Source organism: Bos taurus, chromosome X, assembly GCF_002263795.3.
Source record: "Bos taurus isolate L1 Dominette 01449 registration number 42190680 breed Hereford chromosome X, ARS-UCD2.0, whole genome shotgun sequence".
Lineage (NCBI taxonomy): Eukaryota > Metazoa > Chordata > Mammalia > Artiodactyla > Bovidae > Bos > Bos taurus.
In genome coordinates, this window is record NC_037357.1 from 91,115,842 (window position 1) to 91,128,936 (window position 13,095).

At 42.0% G+C, this 13,095-nt stretch overlaps 1 protein-coding gene across 29 annotated transcripts in view; it reads right to left on the reverse strand.

Annotated features, from left to right (window-relative positions):
- The window catches only part of HUWE1 (HECT, UBA and WWE domain containing E3 ubiquitin protein ligase 1), a 157,358-nt gene extending 149,944 nt beyond the window's left edge, over positions 1-7,414 (reverse strand). For 7 of the 29 annotated variants that reach the window (XM_059883360.1, XM_059883357.1, XM_059883361.1 and 4 more), the window contains exons 1-4: positions 4,683-4,784; positions 3,075-4,569; positions 935-1,331; positions 689-825 (exon numbers count right to left, since the gene is read on the reverse strand). The gene's annotated coding sequence lies outside the window, so the exon portion shown is untranslated. Of the gene's footprint in view, positions 1-688; positions 826-934; positions 1,332-3,074; positions 4,570-4,682; positions 4,785-6,924; positions 7,134-7,327 lie in introns of those variants that run through there. The other 22 variants (XM_005228212.4, XM_010821990.4, XM_024987895.2 and 19 more) reach the window with 20 other exon arrangements.
- Between the last annotated feature and the right edge of the window lie 5,681 nt (positions 7,415-13,095).

A 13,095-nucleotide genomic window follows, 5' to 3' on the forward strand; every position in this document is an offset into this window, starting at 1 on the left:
CTGGAATGAGTAGTCTTTCCCTTCTCCAGGGGATCTTCCCAACCCAGGGATCGAACCCAGGTCTCCCACAGTGCAGGCAGGTTTTTTACCAGCTGAGCCACAAGGGATGCCCAAGAATACTGGAGTGGGTAGCCCGATCCCTTCTGTAGCGGATCTTCCCAACCCAGGAACTGAACAGGGGTGGGGGCTGGTCGCTAACAACTGAGATAGCAGTGAAGCCCTTAAATACAAATATTTTGCAAATAAAAAGAAAACAACAGCAGGGATTTATTTCAAAGTAATCTAGGGGATAGGCTGTAAGGGGCCACAGTGGGTAGAAGTATAGATGAAAAAGAATGGCTGCAAGTTGGTAACTGTTAAAGCCAGTAATGGGGGATCATTATATTATCCAGTTTTTCTGTGTTCGAAAAATTCCAAAAAGAATTGGTTAGGTGTAATAACTTGCAATTTTATTTTTGAATGATGCTTAGGGTGATTTAAAAAAATCATTTACAGATAGAATTCATTTAAACTTTAATTTAGTAATGAGATCCGCTTAAACACAAGAAACAGCCAGTAGTACATCAGATCCAGACAATGGAAGAAACCAAAGTAGCTCAATTGCAGAATGGAAACACATACACCCCAACCATCTCCATTCCAGGAAGTAAAACACAAACATTACCCACAAAGATCCACAAAAACTAACCTAAAATCACAGCCAATCATACTCATCCTGGTGGGAAATCCCAACACTGCTCCAACAGCTTCCTGCACCTTCCTGACCAAGTTGGTCTGCTGGTTCCTCTGGAGTGCTAACCCACTCAGGTCAGACTACCGGAGGACCTACAAAAAAAAAACAAAAACAAAAACAGAGGGAGAGATACACAACATTTATTAGGGTGTGGGGGAGCTAACCATTATATCAATGTTCAAACATAATCACAGTTATTACCTCTTAAGCAACAGCTCTCACACATCAAGTTGCATTTTTTAGGAACTGCTTTGAGGAGCAACAATTCAGAACCAAAGTTAAAGCAATTCTTCTAATCTGGTATTTAGACGGCACTCCTGAAAAAACTCTGCTCTCAATTCAAATGAAAGCACAGGGGATACTGATTATTTTACAGACAATTTTCTATCTTTGCTGAGAACTGACATTAAGACAATTTTAAACTTTTTGTGAAAAACATTGCACACATAAATTATTTTTCACCTTCACACATGCTTTTTGGCCATACTGGGAGACAAATGATAAACACCCTGGAAACTCAGGTTGAACTTTGTCACTGAATGTTAAGCAAAGTTTTTAACTGGTATTGCCACTCCTTCCTCTCTTCTCAGAGATCAACCTAGAATAAATTAAACCTTTTAGGTCACACCTAGATTATCATTCCCATATTTATTCTAGTTCTAAATGACAAAAGTAAAATTGAGGTTTAATTTCTGATCACTGCTAGACTCACTGTGTGTGAAAGTCGCTCAGTTGTATCCAACTCTTTGTGACCCCATGAACTATAGCCCATGGAATTCTCCAGGCCAGAATACTGGAGTGGGTAGCTTTTCCCTTCTCTAGGGGATCTTTCCAACCCAGGGATCGAACCCAGGTCTCCCACGTTGCAGGCAGGTTCTTTACCAGCTGAGCCACAAGGGAAGCCCAAGAACACTGGAGTGGGTAGCCTATCACTTCTCCAGTGGATCTTCCACATTCAGGAACCGAACGGGGGTCTCCTACATGGCAGGTGGATTCTTTACCAACTGAGCTATCAGGGAAGCCCCAGACCCAAGAACAATGGGTTCTTCACATTCTTGTCCTCCAATGAAAAACGGGGAAAATTAAATGACTTCCAAAGCACTTCAAACTAAATAAAGCACCCACTAAAGCGCAAAATCAGTGTCTGTGTATAGTTAATTACTAGATGGTTACCTATGGTAAAATTTTAATACTATGTAGACTTTTCACCATCGTATTTCAAACCCCATTATCCATCCAAGGTAATTAGTAAAAAGCACTTATTTTAATACTGGCCTAATTAAAATATAAACAATAAGGAAAACTACATCCAAATTGAATATAGTCACTTCTATTTAGTGTTGGAAAATATAATCCAGCAAACACACAACAGGAGGTAGTGTATTAAAGAACTGTCAGCAATTCACTTTGGAAATTGATAAACTTGGTACCCCAAACTTCTAAACCCTTTCAGAATTATCCTGCTCAGGTAAGGTCAAATAACAGATCCCTACTCTGATAAGGGAATGGCAACCCACTCCAGTATTCTTGCCTGGAGAATCCCATGGACAAAGGAGCCTGGCAGGCTACAGCCCACGGGGTCACAAGAGTAGGACACGACTTAGTGACCAAACCACCACCACCACTCTGATCTGAAGGACCAAAGAAAGGAGGCAGAGGAAAAGCATTTGAACACTTAAAAACTAGCTAGCAGAAGTTCTCTGTTACTGTGAAAAGTACAGCACCAAATTTCATTACTTTCATAGGGTGAATGACAGGACAGACTACCTTTGAAGGAGTGCAAGAAGGGAGTAGGCAAGGGATGAAACATCCCTTTCAAAAGGTAGAACACTTGGGTGTGGTTCTTGACAGGAACATTATGGCTGGTGGTCACTCCAGGATGGTGATTCTGCACTAAAATTCCTAGACTAGAAGGTCAACTTAAGTGGGAATCACATTCAAACATAATAAACCATTGGAGATAAAAAGCTTGGCCTACAAGGGGGGAAAAATACACAAAAATGATAGGACTGGCCTACCAATATACCAAAAATAAACAGTTCTAGAAATATACTAAATTAACGTTAACTGTTTCTTTAAACAAAAGCCTCTTCTTTCCCAGGTCATAAAACTACCATATGAAACAGATGCATCTGCCAACATATTCTTACACGAAGAAAAAGTTACCACAATTTACTGTATACCTATCATAATCCAGGCACTTTATAAGTTGCTTAATTCTAGCAACTATTAAGAGCTACTATTCCCACTATGCACATGAAAAACTGAGAATCTGAAAAGTAATTTCCCCAAGGTCACAAAGTTTGATGTGAACCCAAAGCATACAGTGTTTCTACCATACCAGGCTGCTTCCCTTGAGTGGAGAATGTTGCTATCTCCTCAATACAGGCAACACTGGGGCTAAAAGAAAACAATGTTGGACATGTAATCTAAAAAGGAAACAAATGATAGGGAATTGTTTAAAGTAACTGTGGAATGGGATGGGAGTAGAATGGGGCAATGATTGTCAAGAGATAATCTATCAAAGCTATTTTATTTTCTAGCACATGGAGGTGGGTAAATGCTGTGGAGCCTAACAAGAGGCTACTTTCTCCCTAGGGGATTCAGCTCCCAGGAAAACAGCATGGGGTGGGGTATGGAAATAGAAGGATTAAGAAATCCTTAATGATTACATGAGAAACATGTAAGAGGTGGTTAGCAGCAAAGAGATGTCCAGACCAAAAGGCCACAGAAACTCAAGAGCAAGACAGGGAAAAGAGGTGGTTCCCAAGTTTGCAAAGGGGATGGCGGGTGAGAAAGGGCAAAAAGTTGGTTTACTGGAGGGTTATTCTCTACAGTCTCTTTAAAAGTTATCTTATCCCTTTTTTGAGGGGAGTGAGTGTTATGATGGGGGGGGGGGGGGGGTCTAACGGCCCCGAAAACTAAGAAATCACGAAGACAGCAATGATCCAACCATCAACCCAATTCATTGTTCCACCTAAGAATGGTTGAGCAGCAGAGTTGGGAGAAATGAGTGCCCTGTGCTCCGATCAGGGTCAAAAAAACGTGAAAGCTACTATGATTCTATCCACAAAGATGGAATAAATACAGGGAGCAGGAAAGGGTCTCTGGTCAACATCTGTGTCAAGGGGACCGATGGAAGGGGGAGGACGGGACAGGTTAGGGGACCTGGGCTAAGCCCTGCTTTAGCAGGACCGGGGAGGGGGTGACAAGGAAAAGCTTTGACTTTCCCTCTTAAATACGAGCCTCAAATATCCATGTAGAACAGAAAAATTCAATGGGTCGGTGGAATTAGGGGGGAATGGGGAAAGAATGTCAGAGGCATCAAAGCTTGACCTCCTATACCTTAGTTCAAAGACCATGGGGGTTGAGGAAGTAGAGCCTACCTCAAGTAAAACTAGGATTCATTTGTCCCCCCTTTTCCGAAGGAGTGGAAAATCGGGCCCACAAAAAGGTAGTGGGAGGAAACCAACAGTCGTTGGATGGTCCCCTCTCCCCCACTGCCCAATCTCTAACTCCCAACCTTACTCCCCAACGAACTCTAGGACTCCTACCCCCCACCATTCCCAACCCGCCCACTGCAGCGGCGACAACGGAGGCGTTGACCGATTGGTGGGGTAAAGGCGGGCCCACACGAGGCTGAGGCCCGGGAAATGGTGACGCCTCAACCTACTAGAGAGGGGGTGGTCTTCGCCTCGGGTTTGGCTTATTGGCACCTCGTCTTTTCGCCAATCGTCACCTGCTTAACGTCGGGAACCTGAGAAGCGTCACAAACGCCGAGGGCCAACTCCTCACTCCCGGGTCCTGGCCGGACAGACATCAGCTTCCGCCGCCATCTTAACAGCAAGCAGACCGACCCTAGTCACTGCCCCCCCCCCCCACCCCGAGCCACCTCCGCCACCGCCAACGGATCCCACGAGGACGTAACCGCGCTCCCGCGAGAACTCACCAACTAGGTACAGCACGAGCCGAAGACGCTGCCGCCGCCTCCGCGGCTACTGCAGTCTGTAGCCGAACCGCGGCCGCCTCCGCGCGATCCCGCGATAACCTCGACCCGACGGGAACAGCCAGAGCCCAGCCCTTCCCAGACCCCTCCTCCCACCAAAACCGAAATCGCTACGGCTCCACTCTCACCCTACGCGAAGCAAAAAGCAAATGACGCACAACCACACGAAGAACCGAGGGGCGGAGCCAACCTGCCGCCACCGTCTCCCGCATGCGTCTTAAGAACTATCGCGATAGTACGTTTCCGTCTCTGCGAGACCTTCGAATTCACCGCAGGATGCTGCTCGCGCCTCGCCTTTAGGAAACCCGAGATCTCGCGAGACTTAGGGAACTCTGCTAAAAAGGAGAGAGGCGGAGCTCCATGAAAATGACTGAGAGTTTTCAGGGGAAGGGAGGAACCTCCCGTCCTGCAGGGATCTCGCCTACCACGAGGTTTCCGACCCACTGCGGAGCTGGCTGCCAAACCTCGCGATGACACAGCTCAGCGCCAAATCTCGGCCATGTCCTGAAAACTGCCTCCGCCCCCGATCTAAGGTGTCTAGAGCCTAGTGCTTGAGGAAAATTTAAAAAGTCAACCTGTTTATTCTCACGCTTCCGAGCAGAGCTGTACCAATTACCAACTCCATTCTGGAAGAGGAGCAATAGATCTATTGTTACCTGCCTCCACGAATCACCTATTATTTTGGACTAACATAAAAGACGTTCAATCTCACAATAAAGCACGCAAATGCAAACAATGACATAACATTTTTTGCCCATTAGATAAGAAAAAAAAATTTAAGACAGATAATATTCAGACTCTTTCCCTCGCCGCACTGCAGGCTACTGAATCCATCTTAATCTAACTAAAAGCTCATATCGTTAGTTCTAGCTCCAAAGCCACAAATTTTAACTCCAGAGGCTTTACCTTGGCATAGCCAAAAGATCCAATAAAGTGCTTTTCTCCAAACAAAGAGGTCTGCCCTCTTTGGAAAATTCAAGCTTCCAAGGGGGAGTTGGCGGGGAGTGGTGGTGGGGGGGGGGGGGAGTGCGTGCTTGAAGCTTTTAATATGGCAGTTTTTCCACGTCTAGCCAACAATGTTTCTCCAATAAATCTTGGAATCCAATTTGGCTCGATTTGTGGGCTTTCCTATTGTAATATATTATTCTGTCTATTCTAACTTATACATTGTTTCTTTAGAATACATTTTAACAGCTGGTAGTACAAATACCCCATCCTTATCTTTAAAATATTTTCTTGGTTATTCTTAGCAATCTTTTTTTCCGGATGAACTTTAGAATCATATTAAATTCCAAACACTTCGTATATTTATTGAAATTGCATGAATCGTATAAATCAACACAGGAAAAAAGGACATCACTACAAAACTGAGCCTTCTTATCCAGAAGCATGGTATCCCCTTTTCCATGTATGCAAATGTTCTTTTATTACATTCCTCAATAAAGTTTTGTAGTTTACTTCTAGGTATTTTTACTCGTTTTTCTTGCTATTGCGAATGGGCCGTATTAAATTTCCAAAATGCTTACTGTTTACAGACTATTGATATTTAGTTTTGTAATCGGATAAATAAAAATATGTTCAACTTCACTAGTAATCAGGGAAATGCAAATAAAAACAATGACATAACATTTTTTGTCCTTGAAATTAACCAAAATTACAAAGATTGATGATAATTCGTGTTGGCACAACTGTGGAAAAATGGGCACTCTCGCATAACATTTAACAGTGTAAATTAGTATAGCCTTTTGGAAAGAGACAATTTGGACGGATCTATTAAAATTCAAAACGCATATACATTTTGACCCAGCGATTACTCTTCTAAGAATTTCTCCTACAAAAATACTCATACATGAAATATATGTACACACACACACACACACACAAGCCCATTCATTATAGCATTGCTTGCAATAGCCCCTTCCCTCCCCCAAAAGGGAAACAAGCCAATGTACATCAATCGGGAAATGGTTAAATAAACTGTAGTACAATCATACAATGCAGCCGTTTATAAATAAGATAAATTTAAATTCCCTGATATAGGAAGATCTACAAGACATATTGTTAAGTTTTTAAGAAGCAATTACCCGAAATGAATATGTGTGTGTGTGTAGTGCCATTTAGATACCAAAACCTACATGTACGACGCCTAGTAGTTACCCGCGAAGCCTGCCTGCCAGCCCCTCACCTTCCCCCTCCTCTGAGGCCGCGTTCCTCGAACCCCTGGGAGAAATGCCGAAGACCCGGTCTTTACTCCCTCTCTAGGGCCACTTGGCCACGACTAATGCCGGTACCTCGCATCCCCACTGTCGGCCACTCTCTCGCTGCACTGCCAGCCGCTGCCGGGCTGCCCCCGAGGATGCGGCGAGCTCTCACCACTGGCGCCGGCCGAGGCCTGGGGGAGGGGAGAGAAGGCGGGGTTGAGGGAGGGCTGAGGCAGGCCGCCGGGCCCCTTCATCAGCCTCTCCCAGGCTCCCCGAGGCCGCCACCTCCGCTCTTCGGCGCAGGGTCCCGTGGGAACAACCCCAGCGAGAAGCCTAGGACTGCCGCGAGAGCAGAGCCCGCCCCCCAACCCGGAGGAAGATGCTCACCTCCGCGGCACTAGCTCCGCGGGGCCCGCAGGAGCGTGCCGTGTCCGCGGCCCTGTTTCAGACCTGCTCCCCTCGCTTACCCTCCGCGGAAAACCTCCCCCTCCGCCTCTCCTCTCACTCGGTCTAAGGCTCCTCCTCCAGCTCGAGAAACCCCGCCTCTGCCCCTTGGGAAGGCGCTCCCTCAGCGGTGAAACCGGGTGCCTTGGTAGCGATCGCGCCTGAGCTAGGCGCTGCAAACCCAACCATAAAGAATAGTAGGGTCGCTAAGGAATTTGGATTTGATTCGAGGTACGATGGAAACCGCTGAAGGGTGACGTGATTTGATTTGACTAACGTTTAAAAATTAATCTCTCCAGCTGCCTAGCGAAGAACGGGGGGCGAGAGGGTAAGAGGGGACACAGTGTGGAGGGCGCCTATCACAGCGAGTTTACACGGGTAGTAAATCCTTAGAACACTTAATTCAGGAACGTAATGAGTCCTCAAAAAAATTCTCTATTTCTCCTTGGTGTTATTTGGGGTGAGAGTGAGATTGGCAAAGAGCTTATAGAGGATCTACATCTGTGAATGCATAGCAATAAAAAGGATCAGGTAGGAGTTACCTCTATTAACCGTGCTTTTTCTGGAGTGCAGAATAAAATTGAAAAGGGAGAAGGGAGCTTTGACTCGAAACTCTAGATACTTCTGTAGGTTTGAATTTTTAGCTAAAAGCATATATTAACTCAGTACTTTATAAAGTATAGAGACAAAAGCACTATCTGAGGTACTCTTTAAAATTTAAAATTTTTAATTTATTTTTAATTGGAGTATAATTGCTTTACAATGTTCTGTTGGTTTCTGCTGTACAACACGAATCAGCTGTAAGTAGACATATAACCCTCCCCTCTTGCCTCCCTCCTACCCCTCTACAAGTATTCTTGAGACATAGAGGAAATAAAAATTGTAATTTTACCCTCTTGTTCCAATTCCAACCCTCCAGAGCAGTGGTTCATGCCCCAAATTGAGAATCTGATGAACGTATCCACTGCCTGCCAAATATATATATTTAGACATAAACTTTTGTGTATAATCTCAGCATTATGGAGGCTCTTTTGAGATAGACTGACCTATTAAATATACTTACAATGCTATTTTAATGGGTGGCTGTTATTCCATTGTAATGCTAATTATTTAAGCAAGACTCAATGTTTGTGGCTTTTTTAATTGTAAGAAATGCAAACATGAAATTTGATGTAACTAAATATTTGCATATTTCTGAGACTTTTCTTAAGGAGAGATTTGTAGAAATGTAGTTAGGATCCCACCAGAAATATATGAGAATTCCAGTTTATTCAAATATTCCCATACTCTTGCCAATATTACCATTATAGTTTTCAAAAAGCCTTTTAATAGGGACTTTGATTTTGAAATTTTTATTTATTTATTTATTTTTGGCTGTGTTGGGTCTTATGCACCAGCTTTCTCTAGTTGAGACAAGCCAGAGCTACTCACTGCAGTGCATAGGCTTCTTATTGTGGTGGCTTCTCTTGCTGTGGAGCACAGGCTCTAGGTGCTCCGGGCTTCAGTAGTGGCTCCTGGGCTCTAGAGGATGGGCTTAGTTGCTCCTTGGCATGTGGAATCTTCCCGGACCAGGGGCTGAATCTGTGTCCCCTGCATTGGCAGGCAGATTCTTTTCCACTGAGCCACCTTGTGTGCTCCTGCTCAGTCGCTCTCAGTCGGGTCCAACTCCGCGACCCCAAGCACTATAGCCGGCTAAGCTCCTCTGTCCATGGAATTTTTCAGGCCAGGGACTTTGATTTTAATTCCATTCTCTCACAGCATCTACATTAATCTCTCACAGCATCTACATTAATTCTGATACTTCATCGTCTCTACTCTTGATTCTAACCCTTACATTTCTATTGTCAATTCCTAGGCCCCACAAAGTCTAGTTCCCCAACTCCTAATTCTAAAATCCCACATACCTAACAACTCTAGTTTTAATTTTAGTCTGGAGCCCCCTTTAGTTCTCTTGCCAACTCCACTCCTTTTACAGTCCTAATTTCAACTAACATCTAAACACACACACACACACACACACACACACACACCCCTGTTGCTTCTTTTTTAAATTGTAGACTATTCAGAAATTATATGAAAGCATAAAAAAGATACAACCCAGGGACTGAACCCACATCTCCTACATCTCTAGCATTGGCAGGCAGATTCTTTACAACTTAGCCACCTGGGAAGCCCCTATGCATTATATATATATATATATTTTTTTTTTCTAATAAAAAATATCATAGCATGTTATTTGATAACCTAGTGAATATTTGTCATGTCATAAAATGTTTGTCTATAACATAATTTTAATGGCAACATGAAGCATTCCTTTCTTTAATGTGTAATTAGCTTTTGTTCTTTTTTCATTTTAAAATGTTTGCCTGATTACACATGAATGAATACATTGTTGCCAAACACTCAAAACAGAAGAACATAAAGTTCCTCTTATATACACATATAGAAATATTGTTTCATTTTTTACTTTTTAAAAATCTGAATGTTCTATTTTATGTATCATTTTAATTGCTGTATTCACTTACTATGTCTCAAAATCTTTCCATGTCGGTATGTATAAATCTGCCTCATTCTTTTACATACTGCACTGCTGCTGCTAAGTCACTTCAGTCGTGTCCGACTCTGTGTGACCCATAGACGGCAGCCCACCAGGCTCTGCCGCCCCTGGGATTCTCTGGGCAAGAACACTGGAGTGGGTTGCCATTTCCTTCTCCAATGCACGCAAGTGAAAAGTGAAAGTGAAGTCGTTCAGTCTTGTCCGACTCTACTCGACCCCATGGACTGCAGCCTACCAGGCTCCTCCATCCATGGGATTTTCCAGGCAGGAGTACTGGAGTGGGTTGCTACTGCCTTCTCGGACATACTGCACAGTAGTCTGTTAAATGAATGTACTAGAGTTATTGGTAAGTCCCTGATGGCTCAGTTAGTAAAGAATCCCCCTGCAATGCAGGAGACAGCCTGCAATACAGTAGACCAGGGTTCAATCCCTGAGCGGGAAGATTCCCTGGAGAAGGAAATAGCAACTCACTCCAGTATTTTTGCCTGGAGAATCCCATAAACAGAGGAGCCTGGCAGGCTACAGTCCATGGGTTGCAAAAGTTGGACACAACTTGGCAACTAAACCACCATCACCACACCTATTGATAGATATAAATTATTTTCAATCTTATACTGTTACAGTACTTTTTTTTTATAGTGCTGCAATGAAAAATGTGTACATGCTTTTTTGTGCATATGCTAAAGTATTTCTATAAGATATATATGAAGAAGTAAAATAGGTGGCTCAAACAGCACATTTTGGAATTTTAATAGGTAATGCCAAACTGCCATTCCAAAAGACCCAATTTACACCTCCAGCAGCAGTGAATAAGAATAACTATTTCCCTAAATTTTTATCCACGCCGGTATTAATTAGTCATTTCAATGTTGTACCAATGTGATGGTTGAAAAATGTCTCCTTATTTGCATTTCCCTGATTATTATCGAAGTTAAGGAGTGTTTTCATATGTTTGTTGGCTATTTGCTTGTGTCATTTTGTGACTTTGCTTATTCATATCATTTATCTGTTTTCCAATTCGATTGTTTGACTTATTATTAAATTATGTAGTCTGGATATGAGTATTTGTTACAAGTGTTGGAAGTTTTTTTTTTAATTAGAGGATAATTGCTTTCAATGTTGTGTTGGTTTCTGCTGTACAACAATGTAAGTCAGCCATACATACTTCCCCTCCCTCTTGAATCTCCCTCCTACCCAACCCCCACCCCATGGTGCTGGAAAATTTTTTGCAGACTTTCCTTATTTTTAAACTTTGCTTTTGGGATCTTTTGGGGTTATAGATGTTTTAAATGTTGGTGTGTTCAAATTTATCAATCATTTCTTTCATGGCTTTTGCATTTTAAATCTTGCATAAGAATACTTTTCTACTCCAAGATTAGAAACATTGTTTCTATATTTCCTTGTAATATTTTAGAATTTTATAGATTTAACTCTAATTTGGGGGGATTTTTTTGGTAAATATTTTTCTCAGTTATATGTTCTAACAATGGTATGCTTCATAGGTGAATATCATTCCACTGTAATATTAATTACTTATTAGTATTTTTTCATAGGGCCCTAAGCATTGATTGAACAGATTCATTCTTTCTATCAAAAACCAATTTCTAAGGATATATATAGTTTTGAATGTAAATCATCAGTTCAATAGTCCTAAAATCTATACCAGCATCAATACCATACTTTTTTTTTTAATATTTGAGCTTTAAATTATTATTTCATCTCTGCTAGGGCAAGCTCCTCTGTCTTTTTTCCCCACAGATTTCTTGGCTATTCTCGTGCATTTTCTTTTTCAGATAAATTTTTAAATTAACTGGTAAAGTTCTATAAGAATTCCTTTTGGGCTTTATATTGAAAAAATTTATTTCATCAAATGGGCGTAGGATATTATATTTGACAAACCAGTCTTCTATTGTCAGATACTCATGTTGTTTCTAATTGTCCACTGTTAACAAGCAATTCTATAAAGGACATTTAGAAAAATCTTTCCTTACCACTATAATTATTTAACTACAATAAATTTTAGCAAGGCACAGCATATCCTCATTTTGGGAGAGGTTGATAGGCATTGCTCAATATACTTTGAGAAAGATTTTTCCAATTTATTAATACATTTCCATGAGGTGTATGGGGTGTCATCTCCCTATCCTGCTCCGTGACTGGGCCATTAATGGATTTTGAACTTTTGAAAATTTGATAGAACCCAGGTTTGATTCCTGGGTTGGGAAGATCCCCTGGAGAAGGAAATGGCAACCCACTGCAGTATTCTTGCCTGGAGAATCCCATGGACAGAGGAGCTTGGCAGGCTACAGTCCATGGGGTTGCAAGAGTCGGACACAACTTAGTGACTAAACCACCACTACCATACATCATTTTTTTTGTTAATGTTCTGTATTTTGTATTTTTCTATTGTTGCATCATAAATTACCACAAATTTAGCCATTTAAAATAACACCTTATTGTCTCACAGTTTTGTAGGTCAGACATCCTGGTGGGCTTGGTTGAGTTCTTTGTTTAGGATCATACAATGCCAAAATCAAGGTGTCCCCAGAATTGGCTTTTATCTGGAGTTATCTGGGGGAAGAATCCACTCCAAATTCATTCAGGTTGTTGTCAGGATTTAGTTCCTTACTGTTGTAGGACTGAGATCCCAGCTTCTAGAGGTTGCTCACATTTTTCCTTATGTGTCCCCTTCCATCTTCAAACCAGCGCTGGCACACTGAATCCTTTTTTTGTTTGGAATCTCTCTGACTTTCCATTCTATTACTAGCCTGAGAGAACTCTGCTTTTAAAAGATTTATGTGATTTAAAAAAATTATGTAATTAGATTAATGCTATTGGGGAATGATACAAAATAATCTCCCTATTTTAAGGGGAACGTTAAACCTGCAAAATCTGTTTTACCAGGTGATGTTAACATAATCACCAGCATGGTATCTCATCATATTCAAAGTCCAGAAATTAGGGTGGGAAATCTAGGGAAATTAAGGTGAGGCATTTTAGGATTCTGCCTACTACTATAGATTTATTTTCCTCAAAAAACTACATGAATCATTCTGGTTGTAAAAGATTCAGCCATTGTGGAAGTACTGTACATGGAGCAAAACATGAAAAGCATGTTTCACCACCTTTCCCCTTCACTACTACCTCTATTTAG